General features: G+C 43.0%; 1 protein-coding gene across 2 annotated transcripts in view; it reads left to right on the plus strand.

Annotated features, from left to right (window-relative positions):
• The window catches only part of SEC24B (SEC24 homolog B, COPII component), a 116,628-nt gene that overhangs the window by 72,856 nt on the left and 21,414 nt on the right, over nt 1-22,358 (plus strand). The window lies entirely within an intron of this gene.

The raw sequence follows: 22,358 nt of genomic DNA on the forward strand, positions 1-22,358 counted from the left end.
CGCTCTTCTTCAGGAGACACATTTGGAGGAGAGCGACTTCCACCGCATGAAAAAATTGTGGGTGGGCCAAGTATACGGCTCTTCAGCTTGTGGCCGTAAAGCGGGGGTACTTATTTTAATAAATAGAAACCTGGTACATGAGGTAATCCACACTGATGCAGATAGGGAAGGGCGACTGCTCCATATTACTCTAAGCACACCATGCGGGGTATTAAGCATTTATAACGTGTATGGACCTAACAGTGATAATATTTCGATTTTCAATGGTTTGGAGAGGGCCCTTCTGTCAGATAATGTCCAGCACAAAATAGTGGGAGGTGACTTTAATTCAGTTTCTGATCACAAGGAGGATAGACGCACACACAGTTCACAATGCACGGAATCCATTCCTACAAGGGCCCCCAGAAAACAGGACCGAGTGTTAGGACCCCTGATGGAAAGAACACACTTAATAGATCCCTGGAGAAGGGGTAACCCGGATGCCCGGGAATTTACGCATTACTCCCACGCTCAACAGTCCTGGTCCAGGATAGACTACCTTTTAATATCCCCAACATTACAACCGAGGCTGGGGGTCGCCGAGATAGGGGACCTAGTGATCTCAGATCACGCCCCGGTACTGGTAGATTTCCAGGAAATATATCCCAGAGGATCAGACTTCATATGGAGATTCCCGGCTCATTTAGCAACTGATGACACCTTTGTGAGACAGCTAAGAGGGTGGTGGTTAGAATACACGTCGACGAATTCAGGACACAGAGATGACCCCTCACTGTTCTGGGATACGGCCAAGGCAGTGCTGAGGGGGCGGATAATGGCATATACCGTCAGCAAAAAACGGGAAATAACACAAAAATTTAATGCCTCTAGTGCTACACTGAGGGCAACCTATACAGCATATTTGGCACACCCTACATTGGATGCTAGACAGGCCCGGATTCAGGCAAAACACTCTTTTGACGAGTGGGCAGCTCAGAAAGAAACAATGCATACTCGAGACTTTGAAGCTACTTTACATAAGTTTGGAAGTAAGGCGGGTAAACTTTTGGCCAATATGGCTCGAGGAAAACGCTCAGTGCAACACATAGCGAAATTGAGGGATCATAATGGGCGAGAAACATGCGATCCAACTAGTATTAACTCCATCCTGGCCAAATTCTATGAGGAGCTATACTCTGATACATCTTCCCTTTCACTGACAGACACACTGTTAGACAAGGTCACTTTACGCGGAACAGTTGCAACTTCTAAATGCCAGGGTCACAAGGGAGGAGGTAGATGAGGCAATAAGAAACTTTAAAAATAGTAAGGCGCCTGGCCCAGATGGGCTGACCGGCGAATTTTTTAAAGTAATGCGGGAACAGATTACGGAGACTTTGGTCTCCTTGTTTAACAATGCTCTGGGAGAGGAGGGACTACCACCATCAGCAGACACATCTTATGTGAAATTATTGCTAAAACCTGGAAAGGACCCCCTACTACCAGGGTCATACAGGCCCATAAACGTGGACGCTAAACTCCTTTCCAAAATCATAGCTGATAGGTTAGCGAATATAATGCCGTTCCTCATAGCCCCAGAACAAGTAGGTTTTATTAAAGGTAGGTCGGCGGTCACTAACATTAGGATGGTTCTGGCAGTGCTAGATAGAGTACAGCATAACCCATTTCCGGAGGAACATTCGGCTTTACTTTTACTTGACGCGGAGAAAGCTTTTGACAATGTCCGATGGAAATGGTTGGATGCTGTCCTGGATAGGTTGGAAATAACGGGGGCATTCAGGATCTTATTACACCACATGTACAAAGACCCTAAGGCTAGAATCTCCACACCGGGCTTTCTATCTAAACCATTCCGTCTATGTAAAGGTACAAGACAGGGGTGTCCGCTATCGCCACTATTGTTCAATCTGGCTTTGGAGCCGCTGGCACGTTATCTGACGTCATCCAATCTATATACGGGCATAAGTGTGGGGGAGATGGAGGTCAAGGAAACGTTGTTTGCAGATGACATCTTGTTATTTCTCGCAAACCCCCTTAAAGATGTTCCGTGTATCTTCCAGGCATTGAACGACTTTGGGAGCTATTCAGGGTACAAAGTTAACATGTTAAAATGCCAGTTATTAGATTTGGGAACACAGGACCCAGCATATAGGCGGTCCCTAGCCACCCTGGATGTTGAGATGGCTAAGTCAAACATTACTTATCTGGGTATTAAAGTGGGTCGAGCACCCAACTCCTTATATGATCTAAATTATCCCCCCCCTTATACAGGATATCCAAGCAGATCTTCTCAGATGGCACAGTCTACCTCTATCACTGATGGGAAGGAGCTGTTTGGTCAAAATGTCAGGATTTGCGAAATTACTCTACCCGCTCCAGACTATTCCACTTCTGGTCAAGCACTCAGATATCAATATACTCAACTCATCATTTACCAAATTCATATGGGGGGGGAAGAAACCAAGAATAGCGCTCACGAAACTCATGATGCGGAAGGCGGAAGGAGGGGTCAATTTCCCTAACATCCGGGGTTATAACCTGGCCTGTCTGAGTAGACATCTGCTAGATTGGAAACACAACACAGAGTTCCACTCCAACACTAGATTGGAGAGACAGCTAGCAAAACCTTGGGATCTCATGGCTCTGGTACACACAACGTTCACTTGTCTCCCAAAGATCGTCAAGAAATCATCTCTGTTACGAGATACCATCATTGCCTGGAAGGTACTGCGCAAACATTATAATCTTTCTTATCGCATTTCAAAACATATGCCCTTATGGCAGCACCCAGAGTTTGCAGCAGGAAGATCTAACAAACTAATGTCAGAATGGAGGGAGAAAGGGGTAGCGACACTGGGGGATATGTTTCACGCACAGGATAAGAGGTGGTTAACCTTGCAAGAGCTCCAGAATAAATACGTTTTTGCTCGGCATCAGCACTTACAGTACATGCAAATAGTTAATCACTGTAAAACTAAACTTGCGGATGTAGCGGATGAGGTCCCCCCCAACCTGTTTGATTCATGGTTCACGGACAATCACAGACACTCCATTTCCCAATTATATAGTACACTCAGACCATTACTACTGAAGATGTCCCCGGGGCAGGCCTTTGGGAGATGGGAAAAACTGTTTAATTTACCAGGCATTGAAAGGCATATTGAAAAAGGGCTGGTGGATTTCAGGGCGCACGTACACAACGAAAACTGGAGGGAAACTCATTTGAAGATTATACACCAAGCAATATATGCATTTACCCTGGCCCCCTCCGCCTCACAACCAGATAGGAAAAAGTCATTCCCTAGATGTAATATCTCAAAGACGGACATGTATCATGGCCTTTGGGCGTGTGCACATATTCAGCCATTCTGGGGGGAGATAACATCCTTATTGCAGCAGGTGGGCAGGTTCCATGGGAATGTAGGGCCAATGGAGGTCTTATTCCATATACAACATGATGGAGAATTAGAAGAGACAGAAACGACACATTTATCCCCCATGGCCCATGCCACACTGATAGTGGCAAAGAGATGCATACTCCAAAACTGGCTGGTAGCTGAAGTACCGACTCAGAATATGGTGGTCCAGGGGTTGAGGAAACTGTTTTATCTAGACCGCATTGGTATATTACAGAATAAAGACACGCAGAGCAAAAAATTCTTTGAGAAATGGAAGCTTTTCCTCACAAAATATTTCACCAGTACAGAACGAAGAGACATTATAGGCCCATTCACGGGAACGTCATGGTACTTGATTGAGGATCTCAAGGGCACTTTAGGGGCACTGAAAATACCACGGGAGTAAAGCGTATATCTCCTCTTGGATTTCTTTTATTCTTGCGGACTAGCTGCCTGAGTGGGTGAACTGCTTCACGAAGCTCCAATTGTTATGTATGCTCTCATTTCTTATTTGTTTTATGTATTGTTTTGATGTGTTAGTTAGGCAGATATGCGAGTTTATGTAACTATGTTTACAGGAATACCCGACATGTGGGGTTAAAGGATGGGAAGGACAGAGGAGATGAAGGAGGGTTGATAGCCTCTGGGGAATACTATCCAAGATTAAACCTAGTTTGCTAGGAAGCATTTACTATCTCATGTTCATTTATACATTTTTTGTAATGTTTTTTATTATGGCAATACATTACTGTATGATCTGTGGTTTGTTTTTTTTTGGAAAAATTTAATAAAAATATGTTATAAAAAAAAAAAAAAAAAAAGCCCTCACACCGCTCAATTCATGGAAGAATAAAAAAGTTATGGCGTTTGGAAGGCAGGGAGTGAAAAACTAAAATGGAAAAGCAAAAAAGGATCAGTCCTGCAAAGGTTAATTAATTTCTATTAAAAAAATAAATTATTACCACATGTGGGGTATTGTCATATTCTGGAGAGATTGTGTTACAAATTTAGGGTCACTTTTTCTCCTTTATCCCTTGTGAAAATTAAAAAATGCAACATTTTAGTGGACAAAAATGTTTATATTCATTTTCACGGCCTAATTCTACTAAATTCTGCAAAAGACCTGTGTGGTATAAATGCTTACTATACCCCTAGAAAAATTCCTTGAGGGGTGTAGTTTCCCAAATGGGGTCACTTTTGGGAGGTTTCCACTGTTTTGGTCCCTCCAGGGTGTTGCAATCGCGACATGGCACTAAAAACCAATCCAGCAAAATCTGCGCTCCAAAATCCAAATGGTGCTCCCTCCCTTCTGAGCGCTGCCGTGGGTCCAAACAGCAGTTTATTACCACATATGGGGTATTTCCGTAATCGGGAGAAGATGCTTTACAAATGTTGGGGTGCATTTTCTTGTATATTCCTTGTAAATATTACACATTTCTATGTTTTTTCAGAAAAACTTAGATTTTCATTTTCACAGACTATAGCAAAATACCTGCGGGGTCAAAATGCTAACTATACCTCTAGATAAATTCCTTGAGGGGTGTAGTTTCCAAAATGGGGTCACTTTTGGGGAGTTTTCACTGTGTTGGCACCACAAGACCTCTTCAAACTCGACATGGTGCCTAAAATATATAATCTAAAAATAAGCAGGCCCCAAAATCCACTATATGCTCCTTTGCTTCTGAGGCCGGTGTTTCTGTCCATTAGGACTCTAGGGCCACATGTGGGATATTCCTAAAAACTGCAGGACCTGGGCAATAAATATTGAGTTGTATTTCTCTGGTAAAACCTTCTGTGCTACACAATTTTTTTTATTACGCATGAATTTCGGCAAAAAAAAAGAGAAATTTGTAAATTTCCCCTCTACTTTGCTTTATTTCCTGTGAAACGCCTAAAGGGTTAAAATACTTTCTGAATGCTGTTTTGAATACTTTGAGGGGTGCAGTTTTTAAAATGGGGTGATTTATTGTGGGATTCTAATATATAAGGCCCTCAAAACCTCTTCAGAACTGAGCTGGCCCCTGTAAAAATAGCCTTTTGAAATTTTCTTGAAAATGTGAGAAATTGCTGCTAAAGTTCTAAGCCTTGTAACGTCCTAGAAAAATAAAATGTTCAAAAAACGATGCAAATATAAAGTAGACATATGGGAAATGTTAACTAGTAACTATCTTGTGTGGTATTACTATCTGTTTTGCAAGCAGATACATTTAAATTTAGAAAAATGCACATTTTTGCAAATTTTCTCTACATTTTGGTGTTTTTCACGAATAAATTCTTGAATTTATCATCAAAATTTTTTCACTATCATAAAGTACAATATGTCACGAGAAAACAATCTCCGAATCGCTTGGATAGGTAAAAGCATTCCGGAGTTATTACCACATAAAGTAACACATGTCAGATTTGAAAAAATCGGCTGTGCCACAAGGCCAAAACAGGCTGCGTCCTAAAGGGGTTAATAAATAAACCTCACAAAACCGTAACTAATATATATACGTTTGGAATGCTTATAACGTAACAACCTGAACAATTCATACAATATTAGTATTCCTCGGCCCCTTCACTCAAATTAGTTTAGACCGGAGCAGGGAAAATCCTTAGCACCCAAAACACTTAAAGAAAAAAAAAAACACACAAATTTTACCGCTCAGACGGTACTAAAGAAACAGTCCAAAGTATTCTCTGTAGACACGTGTTTCCACAGCCTGTATTCAATAGATAATCCACAATCCCGCTTGTGTGCTCTCTGCTCTTCTGAGCCTTGTAGTTCCCTGGAAGGCATATCTGTCTCCTAACACTGATTTCCCGGACAGGACGAGAACCTGTATCTCGAGTATGGAAAACAAAGATATAGTGCAACACCTTCGGGGTTAGATTTCACTCCGCTTTTATTTCATACTCACCGAATACTAAAAAGTTTCAGATGTATCAAACAATTGTAAAAGCACATGTGGCCAACACTCTAGTCCGACCATGGGTTTCGCCCTTCTGGCTTCCTCTGGGGCATGTGAGGCGTGTACAGTGACTGAGATTTAAATAGCCGCCAGCATTCAACAATGTAAAAACAATATAAAAATTACATAGTATTACATAGTATTTTTTTTTAGATACTTTGTACGATTGAAAAAAGACACATGTCCATCAAGTTCAACCAAGGGATGGGAAAGGGGTAGTAAAAAATTTCTACACATAGGTGCTAATATTTTTTTGTTCTAGGAAATCATCTAAGCCTTCTGCTGTGATGGCTCCTGCGGTAGGCTATTCCATAAATTCACAGTTCTCACAGTAAAGAAGTCTTGTCACCTCTGCAGGTTGAACCTTTTTATCTCCAGACGGAGGGAGTGCCCCCTTGTTTTTTGAGGGGGTTTTACATGGAACAGGATTTCACCATATTTTTTGTATGTGCCATTAATATATTTCTATAAATTAATCATGTCCCCCCCTTAGTCGTCTTTTTTCAAGGCTAAATAGGTTTAATTCTTTTAATCTTTCCTCATAACTTAGATTCTCCATGCCCCTAATTAGCTTCGTTGCTCTTCTTTGTATTTTTTCCAACTCCAGGGCATCTTTTCTATGGACAATAAGTACATCCAATGTACAAAATCTGCAATAAAATACTTATGTTTAGTATACTATTTCTTGATATATTTTACTAAATACATTATAATCGGTCAACGTCTTAATATTTAACCAGACCTTTTCCTGATTGCAGTGCTGTGAATAATGTTCCAGACTTTCTGTTGTAAAGTAACCAACTTTCATAAACCACAATTTCCTCTGTATTTATAATATTTATAGAATACTTCCCCAACCCATAGAAAGTTACATCTCTAGGTATTTTTTGTATTGGGCTTCGTTCACATCTGCGTCAGAACTCCGTTGACTGGTTCCGTCTGACATTTCCGTCAGGGGAACCACAGGTTTCCGTTTGCATCACCATTTATTTCAGTGGTGACAGATCCGGTGCAAATGGTTTCCATTTGTCATCATTGTTTAGGGGTTCCTTTGTTTTCCCGGAATCCATACCATAGTAGACTGCGCAATTCATTCCGTCAAAACGACTGTACTTTCTCAGCCAATCACTAGACATCTATACTATGATATCGCTTTTTCATTCATAAAAGGATGTTATTACACTTCAAAGCACTCTATATAGCTTGATTCAAAATAATGAATGGCAATAGATAATTAGTATTACTATAACCTTTATAAATGCCCCTAAGGTGCAGATCACATGTATCAATTCAGTATAATTCTCCAATAGTGAAACTTCAATAATTGGACTATTACTGAAGAATACCTTGTGTATAGAAAAACTAATAGAGAGGAAAAATACATTGAAGGAGAGAAACACATTCTCACAAAAAACACTTCAACTCAAAATCCCACTTGAGCCAAAGAGGAGATGGCGTACATAACTGAACTGTAAAATTCAGTTAAAGGGTAGCTAAACGTTGGACAAAGTTCTGTCATGTCATAGTGACATGTCAGAAGTTTGGATTGGTGCGGGTCCGAGCACTGAGACCCCCACCAATCGCTAGAACAAAGCAGCTGAAGCGCTCGTGTGAGCGCTCAACCGCTTTGTGTCCGTTCGGCTTTTTCCCGGAAAGCCGATGTATCTGAGTACGGGCTCATAGATTTTCTATTGAGTCCGTACACCGATACATTTATTTTCGGAAAAAGTCGAACAGACACGAAGCGGGTGAGCGCTCACACGAGCGCTTCAGCTGCTTCGTTCTAGCGATTGGTACCGAAGTATTCCCTAACAGGAAATCTAGTCAGACAGCCCTGGGGTCCTTCAATGGACCTTAGGCTTTCTGGCCGTACAAGGTATGTCCACCGATCGCGTAACAGTGATTCCCCGTAATGCAATCAAAGGGTGGCCCACCTTTTAACTTTCTCTCACTTTATTCAAGGGGTAAACGGCGGAGAGAAGATGTTTCTCTTATATCTGCCGTTAGAGCGGGGCTGTGTATTACAGCAGTTGCCCCGCTCCTGATCGCACGCACACTTGTTTGCCCGCGCGATCAGCATGACATCTATGCTCGTCCTGATGCGGCAACGTCTAGCCACTCATGACTAGCATAGAAGATGAGGTCGTCCAGGACTAGAAAAACATGGCTGCTGTCTACCAAAAATTGTTTCACACGTGTGCTTGCATTTTGCCTAGTATTGCAGCTCAACTCCATTGAAGTGAATGGGGCTGTGCTGCAATACCAGACAGAACACTTGGACAGATGTGGCACAGTTTTTGACATTAAAGGGGTCGTCCACTACTGGACAACTGGATGAACTATCCACTGGATAGGTCATCAGTACATGATCTGTGGGGGGTCTGACACCCGGACCCCGCGTTGCTAAGCCTCTGAGCGCTGGACGTACATGCCGGAAGCATTTGGCTCCGGCCACTGAATAGCGACTGAGCTGCAGTACTGCAGCTCTGCTCCTATTCAAGTGAATAGGAGCAGAGCTGCATTTCGGCAGCACGGCCACTATGCTATGTACGGAGCCAACTGCTTCCTGCTATGTACATCGCATAATGGGCCATAACATCCGATGCCCAGAGGCAGCTGGAGTGGCTTAACGGTGCGGGATCCGGCTGTCTGAACCGCACCAATGATATACTGATGACCTATCCAGTGGACCGTAAAAGCCCTTTCTGTCGTGTGCACGACGTCTTGTTCATTATTCACTTTTGTTTATCTGGCAGATATCTTATTTTTTCTCTGTGAGCTGCTAATCACGTTCTACTTTTAATTATGAGGGAGACAGATTAATAATTCTAGCACTTATATTTGTAATATACTGTACTTCTGTCTCCTGACGCCAGTTTGTTATTCCCGTGCTTTTCCTTGGTGTCTGTGATGCTCCTTCTATGTAGCGCCATAAAGCTATACAACCCCGCTAAAGTTAAAGTAGCATATAGTTACCAAAAATACCTATAGTGGGTATTTTAACCCCTTCCCTCTTTAGCCACTTTTGACCTTCCTGACAGAGCCTCATTTTTCAAATCTGACGTGTCACTTTATGTGGTAATAACTCCGGAATGCTTTTACCTATCCAAGCGATTCTGAGATTGTTTTTTCATGACACATTGCACTTTAAGTTACTGGCAAAATTTGCTCGATATGTTCAGTTTTTAATTGTGAAAAACACCAAAATTTAGCGAAAAATTGCAAAAATTAGCATTTTTCTCGATTTAAATGTATCTGCTTGTAAGACAGGCAGTTATAACACACAAAATTGTTGCTAATTAACATCCCCCATATGTCTACTTTAGATTGGCATCGTTTTTTGAACATCCTTTTATTTTTCTATGACATCACAAGGCTTAGAACTTCAGCAGCAATTTCTCACATTTTCAAGAAAATTTCAAAAGGCTATTTTTACAGGGGCCAGTTCAGTTGTGAAGTGGCTTTGAGGGCCTTATATATTAGAAACCCCAAAAAAGTCACCCCATTTTAAAGACTTCACCCCTCAAAGTATTCAAAACAGCATTTAGAAAATGTCTTAACCCTTTACACATTTCACAGGAATTAAAGCAAAGTAGAGGTGAAATTTACAAATTTCATATTTTTTTGCAGCAATACATTTTTAATACAATTTTTTTTTTATAACACAGAAGGTTTTACCAGAGAAATGCAACCCAATATTTGTTGCCCAGTTTCTGCAGTTTTAGGAAATATCCCACATGTGGCCCTAGCGTGTTACTGGACTGAAGCACAGGCTACAGAAGCAAAGGAGCACCTAGTGGATTTTGGGGCCTGATTTTTGTTAGAATATATTTTAGGCACCATGTCAGGTTTGAAGGGTTCTTGCGGTGCCAAAACTGTGAAAATCCCCCAAAAGTGACCCCATCTGGGAAACTACACACCTCAAGGAAATTATCTAGCGGTATAGTGAGCATTTTGACCACACAGGTTTTTTACAGAAATTATTCGAAGTAGGCCGTGAAAATGAATATCTAATTTTTTTCAAAGAAAATGTAGGTTTAGCGATTTTTTTTTTTTATTTTTTTTTTCTCATTTCCACAAGGACTAAAGGAGAAAAAGCACCGCAAAATTTGTAAAGCAATTTCTCCCGAGTAAAACAATACCCCACATGTGGTAATAAACGGCTGTTTGGACACACGGCAGGGCTTAGAAAGGAAAGAGCGCTATTTGGCTTTTGGAGCTCAAATTTAGCAGGAATGGTTTGCGGAGGCCATGTCTCATTTACAAAGCCCCTGAGGGGACAAAACAGTGGAAACCCCCCACAAGTGACCCCATTTTGGAAACTACACCCATTGAGGAAATTATCTAGGGGTATAGTGAGCGTTTTGACCCCACAGGTTTTTTGCATCAATTATTGGAAGTAGGCCCTGAAAATGACAATCTAAATTTTTTCAAAGAAAATGTAGGTTTAGCTAATTTTTTCTCATTTCCACAAGGACTGAAGGAGAAAAAGCACCGTAAAATTTGCAAAGCAATTTCTCCCGAGTAAAACAATACCCCACATGTGGTAATAAACAGCTGTTTGAACACACGGCGGGGCTTAGAAGGGAAAGAGCACTATTTGGCTTTTGGAGATCACATTTAGCAGGAATGGTTTGCGGAGGCCATGTCACATTTGCAAAGCCCCTGAGGGGACAAAACAATGAAAATGCCCAAAAAGTGACTCCATTTAGGAAACTACACCTCTTGTGGAATTCATCTAGGGGTGTAGTGAGCGTTTTGACCCCACAGATGTTTCATAGAATTTATTAGAATTGGGCAGTGAAAATAAAAACAATCATTTTTCTTCAATAAGACGTAGCTTTTTTTTTTTAAAATCAAACAAGTTTTTATTGATAATACAACATCTGTTATACAGCCTTTACATTTCCTACAGTAATTTACAGAAAACAAAGAAAATAGAAATAACATAACATCTCTTAAGTAATGCGAAATCTCTTCAAGTGCTTTATGGCATGTATACAGCATCTTTGGTTACATCTCCACCTACTTCCCCCCCCCCCCAACTGAACTACCCCCCTCTCTCGCAGTACCCCCTCTCTTTCCTGATTCTTCAAACCACTCCTCCTCCTTCATGTCTCCTGCATAGTAAACCGATATTCCACCAGACCTTAAACATGTATGTGTGTCAGCCCCCTTCCAAATCTCATCTAGTGATCCGCATTGCCATAGGCGTGTACCCGTTTACCCCATTGTTTCTCGTGTTTCTGAATTGTCCCTCTTTTCAGATATATCCGATGTTCCAGTGATACCGTGTGGTTAACATATCCAACCAGTTCAGCTACCTCCGGGGGATCCGCCTGCAGCCAATATTTTGTGATTAGCTTCCTAGCATGATACAAAATCTTTTTAATAGACAGTAGCTCCACTCCATCCCCTCCTTCCTCCCCAATACAGCCCAATAAGAATATTTTAGGTTCTATTGGGAAATCTCTCCCATATACTTTAGACACCATACTTTTAACTTCCTTCCAATAGCCATCTAGCAGCGGGCAGCTCCAAAACATATGTTTTTTGTCCGCCCCATCAAACATGCACCTGGGACATTCCTTAGTTGATCTAATGCGCATTTGCCATAGCACCTTAGGCGCCCTATACACCCTATGTAATAGTAAAAGTTGTGACCTCCTGTGCGCTACACTAATAGAGTCTTTTAGATGATCCAAGTATCTCCTCCCATTCATCATCCCCTATAAGCCCTACATCCTCTTCCCATTTACGTCTGATCTCCACCAGCGGATCTCCCAGAAATCTAGAGAGTAGCGTACTATATAGCACTGAAATAATCCCTTTAGTGTCTTTTGCCCCTAGTACCTGCTCCATCCCTCCCATGGTGGAACAACTCAAATCCACCAGTCTCTCTTGAGCCTGCGCCGCATGCCTTAATTGAAGATATTGGTAGAACAGCCGATGTGGGAATCCAAACTCCTCCTGTATTTGAGCAAAGAGCTTAAAAATACCTCCGTCATACAGCTGGTGTACATATCTGATCCCTGCGTGTTCCCAATCCTGAAATCCTTCCAGCATATTAAATTCCCATAGGTATGGATTGCCCCATAAAGGCATGTAATTGGAGCATCCTGTAACCCCCAATAACTTCTTACTTTCCCACCAAACTCTATGTATTAATAGTAAAGTCGGCTTCCCTCTTGCTTCCCTCCTTAATTTATGAGATTCCATGGCCTCTAATACATCCGTTCTCTGACCCAAATAATACACCAGTTTCCCACTAGAATCCCACTCCTCCCTATTCTTCCAGCCCTTAAAGTGTTGTAATTGAGCCGCTAGATAATATATCCATGCATTCGGAATAGCTAACCCTCCCTGTTCCACTGGTAGTTGTAGCTTTTCCAGTTTTATCCTGGGGATCCCCCTTTTCCACACCAAGTCCCTAAACAAGTTATGAATTCTCCTGAACCAGTATTTTTAGGCAACCACACTGGGGCATTATGCACCACATAAAGAACCTGGGGCATCAGAATCATTTTGATGAGATTTGCTCGACCCAATGCTGACAGTGGTAGCCCGAGCCATATTTTGGTCTTATCCGTGAGTTTGCTCAACAATGGTATCACATTCAACTCAATAAAGTCCTGCACCCTCGCCGATATCATGATTCCCAGGTACTTAAATTTCTGTACACACGGTACCTCAATTCCTCCAATCACCAACGGCGTATCCACTGGCTGGAGTGGCAACAACACCGACTTATTCCAATTAATTTTTAGTCCTGAGAATCTACCAAATCGCTCCAATACATTAATTATCACTGGCAATGAGTAATCTATTTCCCCCAGGAACATCAAGATATCGTCCGCATATAGTGCTATGCGCTCCTCCAGCTCCCCACAACGAAACCCTTCTATCCCTGGATGTTGTCTTACCATATTGGCTAGGGGTTCAATTGCCAGCGCAAATAGTAGTGGCGAAAGTGGGCATCCCTGTCGCGTCCCCCTCTCTAGTCTGAAGGAATCTGACATCCTTCCATTTGCTCTTATCCTAGCTACCGGCTCCTTATATAATAATTGTACCCATTTTATAAATTTCCTTCCAAAGCCGATCCGTTCCAAGACAGTCCACAGATACCCCCATTCCACACTATCAAATGCCTTGGCGGCATCCAAAGACAGCACTGCTCTACCCCTCGCCTCCGGATCATCTGTCTGCAAATTCAAAAAAAGTCTACGTAGATTAACTGCTGTAGAGCGCGATGGCATGAATCCCGACTGATCCGTCCCCACAATTTTAGTCACTACTCGCGACGGCCTATTAGCCAGTACTTTTGCTAAAAATTTTATGTCCGTGGTTAATAGAGATATCGGTCTGTATGAGTCAGGTTGTTTCCGGTCTTTCCCTTCCTTGGGGATTACGACTATAACGGCTTCGTACATTGTCTGCGGTAAACGCCCCCTGGTGAAACTATCCTGGAACACCTCCAGTAACTCCGGCAGAACCGCCTCTCCATATGTTTTATACAATTCAGTGGGTATACCATCTATCCCTGGAGCCTTTTCGTTTGCCATAGAACTTAACGCTTCCTGTATTTCATCTAGCGTAATTGGCTCCTCCAATCCCTCTCTCTCCTCCTCCCCCAGGGTAACCCATGTCATTTCTGCCAGATATTCTGACAGCATATCCTCCGAATAGTCCACCTTAGTGCGGTACAGTTCCATGTAGAATGATGTTAACACCTCTAATATATCCCCTGTTTCTCCCACCAGAGTCCCGTGCGCTGTCCGCAACTGATGAATGAACGCACTTTCCCGCATCGGCCGTGCCATATTTGCTAACATTCTGCCCGCCATTTCGCCCTCCTCATAGTATTTTTGTTGTAAAAATAATCTTTTATTAGCTGCTTGTTCCAGCTGATGTTCCCTAAGCAATTTCTGAGCAACCTTCCATTGGGCTAGTGTTTCCGCAGTGTTATTAGTGACGTGCCTCTCCTCTGTTACTGTGACCCTATCTGTCAGATGTTGACCCACTTGTCGTGACTTAGTTTTAATGAGCGAGATCTCCCGTATATACACTCCCCTTATATTCGCCTTCATAGCATCCCATAAAATATCCGTAGGGACCGTACCTTTATTGAACTCAAAGTATTCTCGCAGACTCATATTTATTATCTCCTCTCCCACCAATCGTATCCAGAACGGGTTCAACCTCCAGTGCATTCTCAAACCCCCCATCTCTGAACTTGTTCGGAGCTTAAGTAGCATCGGAGAGTGATCAGACAGTGCTCGTGGTAAGTATTCCACCCCTTCCACACATTCCATCCCCATTCCATTATTAAACATTAGGTCTATTCGTGATAATGATCCATATGTAGATGATACACACGAATATTGCATAGCAGAGGGCCATTTTGCCCGCCAAATATCCGTAAACCCAACTTCCATCATGTACTGTCCGAATCTCGTCAGGCCAATATCCCCCACCCCTCCCCCTTTTGGAAATTTATCCCACCCTTTGTTCATTATGTTGTTGAAATCTCCCATCAATATAGTCTGTATCATAGGCCACCCAGCCAGTTTCTCCAGCACCTCTCTCATCGGACCCACAGAGTACGGGGGAGGCACATATAACACCACAATTATACATTCCCAGTTAAACAATTTACAGTGCACCCCAACATATCTACCTGCCCTATCTTTAAAGGAATCTATACAGCTAAAAGGCACATCCCTATGAACCAGGAGGCTAACCCCCCCCCCTTGAGTATGTAGAATGAAAGGAATGGAAACTATGTCGGATCCAAACCCTATGCGCCTGTTGCACCGTGTCAGTAGTAAGATGAGTTTCCTGCAAACCCATCACTCCAGCATACTGTCCTTTCAGGTATTCAAAGATAGCTCGCCTTTTTGTTACCTCCCCCATACCTCTCACATTCCAGGACAGAAGATTTACCCTACCCCCCATCTGAATCTTTCTTGCATTTGACAGTGGCTATTTCCGTTACTCCCAATGACAATCAGAGCGTACTGCGTTTCAAACTCCCTTTCCCTCCCAAACATCCCCCCTCCCACCACCCCCTCCCACTCAACTTTCCATAAGCGTACCCTCCTCAGAGGGCCCGGGCTGGTGAAGAAAACTTCACCACTATGACCATACAGCTTCCCTTTCACATTGTAGAAATCCATCTGTTTCCACAATTTAACCTCAAAAACCAAGAACCTCCCGCCACCTTCTCCTCATTAAACAAGTAGCATTTTTATGACTCCTATATCCAGTACTGCCCTTAAACTGACAGCATCTTTCCTCTCCTCCCGCCAACAATGAGATATAGACATCATCTTAACAAAAAACCATCATATAAATGCAGAAAATAATGCCTTATATTCCTGTGCGAGTCATCTTCCTCCCACCATAGTCCCAACTTCATCCATCCACTTGTTGATCACGCCGCCGCTTCCTCCGGATCATGCCGTAAGCGAGCCTCGTGACTGTCCAGCCATCGTAACGCATCTTTCGGATTTTCGAAGAACTGTACGGATCCCAACGCCGCCACTCGGAGCTTAGCCGGATACAACATGGAGTACTGAACTCGAAGATTCCTCAGTCGTCTTTTAATGTCCAGGAATTGCATCCTCCGTTTCTGTATTTCCGCAGAGAAATCCGGATAGAACGACACTTTCACCCCGTTCACTCTTATGTCTTGCCTTTCTCGGGCCTGCCGAAGGATCAGATCTCTGTCCTTATAATGAAGCAATTTTACTAGCACCGGTCGCGGTGGCCTTCCAGGTGGGCCCGGTCGTGTGGGCACTCTATGGGCTCTTTCCACCGCAAACAATGGGGTTAGCGATTCCTTGCCAAAAACCTCCAATAGCCATTTTTCGAAGAAGGCATCTGGATTGGACCCCTCAACTTTTTCAGGAATGCTCACCATCCTGACATTGTTTCGACGTAAACGGTTCTCCAAGTCATCGGTTTTTGATAAAAGATACGTAACGTCCACCGCCACAGCATTCACCTCTCTTCTCATAGGCAGTATTCTGTCTTCTAATTCACTGACTCGACCCTCCACCGCTGTCGTACGTTCCGACACTTTCTGAAGATCATGACGTATTATGGACAAATCTTCCTTAATTCCCCCCACCTTGCAGTTAAGTTTAGCTAGTGTGCTATTGCTCAGGCTTACCGCCGAAAAAACATCTGCCAGCGTTGGGCCCGGTTTGTCCAGAGTCTGTACGCCCCGATCTAATCCTCCTCCTGAGTCATCTGAAACAGTCTCCCCATTCTCCTCCTCCTCTGCCTCCATTTGCGCTCGCAGCAGTTCAAATCTGGATCCTGAACGGCCAGCCTGCTCCTTCCCTCCATCCGCCATCCTTTCCCTCTTATCACCTTTCACAGGGGTTCTTCTGGCAAAACGCTCCAACCGCGATGCCGCCGCCCCTCTCACATCCCTGCTCACTGCGTATGAGCACATGTCAGCGCCATCTTGCGCCCCCAGCTCACCGTCCTCTGCCGTCTTAGATCTCCTGAACCGGGTCATCACAACCTCCGATGCGTCCAGAATTACGTCTCCCTGATCGCCACAGTTTCCCCTCTCTCCCCAGGTATGTCTCCGGTAGGAGAAGTGAGTCTTAGGATGATCTGTAGGATATCGGCAGCGGGAGCTCCGGTTTATGCCTCCACTCACATACGCCGCTAAGCCACGCCTCTATACGACGTAGCTTTAGCGCAATTTTTTTTATTTTCTCAACAAATAAAGGAAAAAAAAGAACCCAACATTTGTAAAGCAATTTTTCCCGAGTACGGCAATACCACATATGTGGTCATAAACTGCTTGTTTGGGCAAACGGCAAGGCTTAGAAGGGAAGGATCGCCATTTGGAGTGCAGATGTTTCTGGATTGGTTTCTGGGCGCTTCTGGGCCCAAAACAGTGGAAACCCCCCAGAAGTGACCCAATTTTGGAAACTACACCCCTCAATGCATTTACCTAGGGGTGTAGTAAGCATTTTAACCCTGCAGGTGTTCAGCAGAAATTGGTGTGCACTCGATGTTGCAGAGTGAAAATGGGATTTTTTTCCGTAGATATGCAAATATGTGGTGCCCAGCTTGTGCCACCATAACAAGACCACTCTCCAATTATTATGCTGGGTTTCCTGGTTTTAGAAACACCCTACATGGGGCCCTAATCTTTTGCCTGGACATTCGACCAGGCTCAGGAGTGAAAGCGTACCATGTCAAATTGAGGCCTAATTTGGCGATTTACAAAGTATTGGTTCACAACTGCAGAGGCTCAGATGTGAAATAATAAAAAGAAACCCCTGAGAAGTGACCCCCATTATGGAAACTGCACCCCTCAAGGCATTTATTAAGGGGTGTAGTGAGCATTTTCACCCCACAGGTCTTTTCCATAAATGATTGCACTGCGGATAGTGCAAATTAAAAATGTATATTTTTCCCTAGATATGCCATTCAGTGGCAAATATGTCATGCCCAGCTTATGACGCTGGAGACACACACCCCAAAAATTGTTAAAAGGGTTCTCCCGGGTATGATGATGCCATATATGTGGAAGGAAACTGCTGTTAGGGCACGCTGTAGGGTTCAGAGTGGAGGGAGCACCATTTGCCTTTTGGAGAGCGGATTTTGCTTGGTAGTAGATTTATTTGAGTATTGCTGATGTTTCCATTTATAATGTGGGGGTACATGTAAGCCGGGCGGAGTATATAAGGGGCATAGTCAGGTAGTATAATAATGGGGTAAAAAAACAATAAAATGATCCATAGATGTGTGTTACGCTGTGAAGCAATACTTTCTGCACAGGCCGGTGTCGCACTGATAAATGGCGTCCTTTCTTATCCCCCTTTTGATCCACACTCCGCAACTTTGCAGTTTGGGGAATTTTGCTGGGAAAGTGTTGTCCTGGTATCATACGGGCACCATCGCTTCCAGCGGATATGTTTGGGCTCTCGTCTTCCTGGTTCCCTAATTTTAGGTCCTTGATAAATCGCCTCTTGAAACAGAAGAAATGTTCCCCTCGGACCTGCACATTTTTTTATTTCCTGACTTATTGGAGCCATAACTAATTTTATTTTTCATAGACGTAGTGGTGTGAGGGCTGGTTTGTTGTGGGACGAGCTGTAGTTATTATTGGTACCATTTTGGGGTACATGCGACTTTATGATCACCTTTTATCCTATTTTTTGGGAGGCCAGGTAAACAAAAAAACGCAATTCTGGCACAGCTTTTTTTGTTTTTTTTATACAGCGTTCACCATGCGTTATAAATTACGTTAACTTTATTCTGCGGGTCAGTACGATTCCGGCGATACCTAATTTAAAGCACTTTTTTATAACTTTTTGCACAATAAAATTACTTTTGTAAAAAGAATGTCTTTTTTCTGTCGCCAAGTTGTGAGAACCATAACTTTTTAATTTTTTTGTCGACGGGGCTTCTTTTTTGCGGGACGAGCTATAGTTTTTATAGGTGCGACTTTTTGATCACTTTTTATTCTAATATTTGTAGGGCAAAGTGACCAAAAAACAGAAACTCTGGTAAAGTTTTTTACGGTTTTTTTTTTTTACGCTGTTCACCGCGTGCAATAAATAATATAATATTTTGATACCTCGATACCAAATACGTATGTTTTATTATTATTTTTCAATAATAATGGACTTGATAAGAGTAAAAGGGGGATTGTGTTTTATTTTATTACTTGAAACTTTTATTGTTTTCAAACTTTTATTTGTTGCACTTTTTTTTTGACACTTTTTTTTGACACTTTTTTTTGACACTTTTTTTTGACACTTTTTTTTGACACTTTTTTTTGACACTTTTTTTTGACCCTTTTTTTTGACCCTTTTTTTTGACCCTTTTTTTTGACCCTTACACTTTTTCAAGTCCCACTAGGGGACTTGAAGTTCCAACGGTCAGATTTTTTTTTTTTTCTAATACATTGCACTACCTAAATCGGCTTCCGTAATGGCAGAGCAGGAGACCATTGTGTCTCCTGTTGCCATGGCAGCAGTCGCCAGTCCTGATATCCTGTCAGGGCTGGCGATCTGCTAGTAACCGCTACGATGCAGCAATCACTTTCGATTGCTGCATCGAAGGGGTTAATGGCAGGGATCGGAGCTAGCTCCGGTTCCTGCCATTACTGGTGATGACGCCGGATCAGCTCCTGAGCCGGCGCCATCTTGCCGGCGGCTACGGAAGCCGATCAGGCTCCGCCGCCGGGCGGATCTTGACCGGCTTCGGTGCTAGGCAGACCGGGAGGCCAGTATTAGGCCTCCGGTTGCCATTGCAGCCACCGGAACCCCGGCAATTTCATTGCTGGGGTTCCGATGAGCTGCAAACACCTTAAGTGCAGCGATCGCGTTTGAGCGCTGCACTTAAGGGGTTAATGGCGGGGATCTAAGCTAATTTCGGTCCCCGCCATTACAGCCGGATGTCAGCTGTCAGATACAGCTGAGATCCGGCGATTATGGCGCCGACTCGGCTTCTGAGCCGGTGCCAAACATTTGTCGTAAGTATAGGACATTTTGCGGGAAGCACTGGCTTTCCATGACTTATACTTACGACAAATGTCGGGAAGGGGTTAAGGCATCTAATTGGTCTGTACATATTTAACCCCTTAATGACCGGGCCTGAAAAGACCTTAATGACCAGCTCAATTTTTCTGTTTTTGCCTCCCTGCGCTTCAGCAGCCATAACTTTTTTTTATTTTTTCATTGACGTGGCTGTATGAGGCCTTGTTTTATGCGAGAGAAATAGTATATTTTTTTTCCCCCACAGTTTGGGAGTAAAAAAATTTTTTTACGGCATGAATATAGGAAAAAGCGATTCTCGGAATTGTTTTTTTGCTTTTATTTTTTATCCCGATCACGCTAAATAACCCATTAGATTAATTTTTCAGGTTATTACGGTCGTGTAGATACCTAATATGTGTAGGTTTTTTGTTTTTATTTAGTGTAGGGGCAATGAAATGTATTTTATGCAAAATAAAGACTCTTTTTGGGACTTTTTTTTTATTTATTTATTTGTTTTGTTCCTGTTTTTTTTTAATCCCATCAAGGGATAACTTTATTTGTAACTTTTTTTACTTGTTATGTATTAGCATTCTCCTGTACGCTAATACATTACACTGTGTCACTATGACACAGGCTGCTGATCGGGAAGCACATAGTGTGCCCGAACAGCAGGCACACGGAACAGACAGCCCTGGGGTCCTTTGTAGGTCCCCAGGGCTGACTGCAGAGGGATTCCCCGGTGTTTGATCGCATCACCAGCGTTCCGGTGATGCGATCAAAGAGGGGATTTCCCTTTGATCATGCCGCGGTCACGGACTACGGTAATCAAAGGGTTAAACAGCTGGGGTCCGAATGTTTGCCGACCCCAGCTGTGTTCAGGAGGCTGCTCTAAGATCAGGAGCTGTTAGTTGCAGCTCCTGCTTAGAGGATGAGCGCTCACACGAGCGCTCATCAGCCTGATCTACAGCGACGCCAAAAGACGTCTCTGTAGATTAGGCACCTGCACCGCCTGACGTCAAAAGACAGTGGGCGGTCGGGAAGGAGTTAGAATTGTTTTTTACTAAGTAATCAAACAATATTATGTCAGGTGTCTTCTTTCAGAAAATATATATATATTGGGATATAGTATTGTTTTTTATTTTTTCTAATTTATTTGTGTATATCAAGTGTCAAAATTCTCTAGATATCCCCTGGCAGCAAAATGGTTAAACATAAATTATATTTTCATGTGTGATGTAACAGAAATGTAATGCCCTTGGAGTGATCCATATACAGGGAAATGCATACTTTCCCACATAAGTAACCCCTTCCTGTAAATGGACAAACTATTATGTCCTAATTGTGGCCTACTATCTGTAATAGGGTATAATAGTATTGTCTTAGTGGTCGTGTGAGCAGAAGCCTGGCTGTAATTGACAGTCGCGTTCCCAGTTGTTTAACAGCAAAAAACAATGGTGGTATAGTCGCCCCCCCCTCCCCATCTGCCCAAAAACCAATGAGTAAAAGTTAATCAATAAATAGTTTCCCCCAAAATTGGTTTCAATAAAAACTAAAACCCACATAGAAAAAAGCCCTAATACCACAATGTCGACAGTATAGGGTATGTTCACACGATAGCAGGCTTTTACGTCTGAAATGACAGACTGTTTTCAGGAGAAAACAGCTGCCTCGTTTCAGACGTAAATGCTCCTCCTCGCATTTTGCAAGGCTTCTCTGACAGCCGTAAATTTTGAGCTGTGCTTCATTGAGTTCAATGAAGAACGGCTCAAATTACGTCTGAAAGAAGTGTCCTGCACTTCTTTTGACGAGGCTGTATTTTTACGCATCGTCGTTTGACAGCTGTCAAACGACGACGCGTAAATGACAGGTCGTCTGCACAGTACGTCGGCAAACCCATTCAAATGAATGGGCAGATGTTTGCCGACGTATTGTAGCCCTATTTTCAGACGTAAAACGAGGCATAATACGCCTCGTTTACGTCTGAAAATAGGTCGTGTGAACCCAGCCTAAACGTTATGGCTTTTGGAATGTGGCAATGGGGGAAAAAAAAAATTATTACTTGGTCAAGAAGGCCAAAAATAGGCCATTCCTTAAGGGTTAATGTGGTTATTCAGGTAGTTAACCATTTTTACGAACTGCTTCAAATCTCCTAAAGAAAAATATAGAATTAGTGCTCACCTATTCTTTCCTTCGGTGTTTCAAAGCTGACGCTTCGGCATTCCTGGGGCGGTTCGTGTACATTCGGGCAACGTGTGACCGCTGCAGCTAATCAGAGGGCTCAGCTGTGACAAATGGTATTCCTCGCATCATGTCGCCCAACGCTGAGGGTTCATGCCAGGAATACAACGCATGACCACGGAGCCGTCTGGCAGCAGCGTTCACATTGTGCTCGCATGTACACCAACATCTGGAGGACCGTCAGAGCATCAGCGTCGGGTCGCCAGGGAAAGAATAGATGAGCCCCCTTTTGTTTTTTTTTTTTTTTATTTCAG

This window comes from Rhinoderma darwinii, chromosome 1 (genome assembly GCF_050947455.1).
Source record: "Rhinoderma darwinii isolate aRhiDar2 chromosome 1, aRhiDar2.hap1, whole genome shotgun sequence".
Taxonomy (NCBI): Eukaryota; Metazoa; Chordata; class Amphibia; order Anura; family Rhinodermatidae; genus Rhinoderma; species Rhinoderma darwinii.